The sequence below is a fragment of the Galeopterus variegatus genome, unplaced genomic scaffold (assembly GCF_000696425.1).
Source record: "Galeopterus variegatus unplaced genomic scaffold, G_variegatus-3.0.2 Scaffold1734, whole genome shotgun sequence".
NCBI lineage: Eukaryota > Metazoa > Chordata > Mammalia > Dermoptera > Cynocephalidae > Galeopterus > Galeopterus variegatus.
Genome location: NW_007727845.1, coordinates 259,299 through 262,439, shown reverse-complemented (window position 1 = coordinate 262,439; position 3,141 = coordinate 259,299). Strand labels below are relative to the sequence as shown.

Here is a 3,141-nt window from a genome sequence, read left to right as displayed (position 1 = left end):
ATTTCAATCTTCTTAAATTTGTTAAGATTTGTTTTGTGGCCTAACATATAATCTATATTAAAGAATACTCTATGTGCACTTCAGAAGACCGTATTCTGCTGCTTTTGGATAGAATGTGTCTGTTTGGTTAATTTGGTATATAGTGCTGTTCAAGTATACTGTTTCCTTATTGCTTTTCTGTCTGGATGATATATCCATTGCTGAAAATGGAATATTGAAGTCTCCTACTATTTTCTTTCTTTTTTTTTTTTTTTTTTTTGTTTTCCAATGACCTCTGAACTTTAATTAGCCTCCTGTTCCCCAAAGGGTACCCTGCTTCTGTTGCCACAACGCCTTAGGTCTTTGGTGTCACTGGTCTCAGACACCACTTTGCCATCCACCGTCCTGCGGGTGGTGGTCTTTTGGATTGTTTGCATTGAATTGCCGCTTTCCAGGGCATCAGTGAGACTGAAGTCCTCCACGTCTTCCAGCAGGTGGCAGTAGGTGGCGATCTCAGCCTCCAGCTTGACCTTGATGTTCAGCAGGACTTCATACTCCTGGGCCTAGCACTGTCTCTCTGCCCGGTTCTGTGGCAGCTCTGACTCCAAGTGCAGCAGTACCCCACTGAGCTGCTCTATCTGCATGGCATAGTGGGTCTCCATCTCCCTCAGACTGTTCTCCAAATTGGACTTCAGATTTCTCAATGAGTCCAGGTCGATCTCCAAGGACTGGACTCTACACCTCAGCTCCTTAAGCCTCATCTCAGCATCTCCAATATAGTCAGACTGAGAGGTGATCCCTATGGTGTGCTCCTCAGTCAGCGTGGTCTAGTACTTTTCCAGCTAATCTTGGCTCCTTCTGAGCCAGTTGTTCATACTGGGCCCAGATGTCTGCCAAGATCTTGCTGAGGTCTTGAGATTGGGGGGCATCTACTTCCACGGTCAACCCAGAGTTGGCCATCTGGGCTTTTTCTTCCTCTTCATGGTTTCTTCCTCTTCCCCTTTTACTTCCTCTTCATGGTTCTTCTTCATGAAGAGCAGCTCCTACTTGAGAGCTTCAATCTCTGTCTCTAGCCACAGTCAAGTTATGTTGGTGTCATCAGTGACCTTGTGCAGCCCATGAATGTCACTCTCCACAGACTGGCACATGGCCAGCTCTGTCTCAAACTTGACTTTAAATTTTCAGCAGCAAGACAGGCATTGTCAATCTGCAGAACGATGCAGGCATTGTCCATGGAATTTGCAAAGATCTGATCCCTCAGGTACTCGATGGTCTTGAAGTGATTTCCCCAGTCTCTGACCTGGGACCCCTTCTTCTCCAGATGTTCCCAGATTTTGCTATCCAGCTTCTGATTTTCACCTTCCAGGCTCCTCACTCTGTCCAGGTAGGAGGCCAGGTGGTCATTCAGGTCTTGCGTGGTCTCCTTCTTGCCCTGAATATTCCCTATTCCCACCAGGCACCCAGCCATCCCCATGCCCAAGCTCCCAGATCCTCAGCTGCCCAAGAAGTTGGTGGAGTGGGACATGGAGATGTGGGAGCCTGAGCCCCCAGCACCAGCATAGATGCTGGACATGCTTCTGGCTGGCCAGGCTCAGTGGTTGGACTCCTGGATGAAGCCCAGGGACCAGTAGCTCATGGAGAAGGTGGTTAGAGTGGGTGGAGAAGCTCATGCTGTCCAGGGAGGAAGGCAAGAGGCCAGACTCAGGTTTGGAATGTGGGAAGGTCCTCCTACTATTTTCTATTGTAACTATTTTTCTCCCTAGTTCTGTTAATATTTGCTTATATATTTAGGTGCTGTAACATTGGGTGCATATATATTTACAACTGTTATCTCTTCTTGATGAATGTACTGCTTTATCAGTATATAATGACCTTCTTTGTCTCTTATGACAATTTGAGTTAAAGTCCATTTTGCCCAATATAAATATAGACACCACTGTTCTCATTTGGGTATTGTTTGCACGGAATTTCTATTTACATCCCTTCACTTTCAGCCTAATGTGTGTCCTTAAAGCTAAAGTGAATTTCTTATAGGCAGTATATAGTTGTATCTTACTTTTTTACTCATTCAATCACTCTCTGTCTTTTGATTGGAAAATCTAATCCATTTATTTATTTATTTTTTGATGCATTGTAATTGTACATACTTATGAGGTACAGTCTGCTGTGTACATATTTATGGGGTACAAGTTGATATATATGTGTATGATAATCAGGTCAGGCTAGTTAATGTATCCATCACTTTATGCACTTATCATTTCTTTACGGGAAAAGTACGTAAAAGCATCTTTTCTAGGTATTGTGTAATATAAAAAACTTAAATGACAACTATAGTCACTCTACTGTGCAATATAACACTGGAACTTATTTCTCTATCTAACTATAATTTTGTACACGTTGGCCAACTTCTCCCTCTTTTCTTTCCTCCCTTCCCACCTCAGTCTCTGGTAAACACTGTTTTATTTACTGCCTTTATGATATTAGATGTCAACTTTTTAGTTATTTATTTATTTTTGGATTTCACATATGAGTGAGATCATGTGATATTTGTCTTTCTGTGCCTGGCCTACTTCACTTCCCATAACAACCTCCAAGTCCATCTACATTGAGGCCAATGGCAAACGAATGGATTTTTTTAAATGGCTGAATAATATTCAAAGTAGTATTTTAAATAGTATTTAAAACTCCATTTATTTGTTGTTGGACACTTAGGTTGGTTCCTTATCTTGGCTGTTGTAAATAGTGCTGCAATAAACATGTGAGTGCAGATATCTCTTCAACATGCTGAATTCATTTCCTTTGGGTATATACCCAGTAGTGAGATTGTGGGATCATATGCCAGTTCTATTTTTAATTTTTTTGAGAAAACTCCATGCTGTTTTTCTTAATGGCTGTACTAGTTTACACTTTCACTAACAGTGTGCAAGTGTTCCCTTTTCTCCACATCCTTACCAACACTTGTTATCTTTTGTATTTTTGATAATAGCATTCTATTGGAATGAGGCAACATCTTATTATGGTTTTGATTTGCATTTCCCTGATGATTAGTGATGTTGAGCATTTTTTCATATACCTGTTGACCATTTTTATGTCTTCCTTTGAGAAATGCCTAATCACCTCCTTTGCCCATTTTTTGATTGGGTTATTATTATTATTATTATT

At 41.2% G+C, this 3,141-nt stretch overlaps 1 pseudogene; it reads right to left on the bottom strand.

The window, feature by feature from the left end:
* Positions 1-281: 281 nt before the first annotated feature.
* The window catches only part of LOC103595290, an 82,509-nt pseudogene continuing 79,649 nt past the window's right edge, over positions 282-3,141 (bottom strand).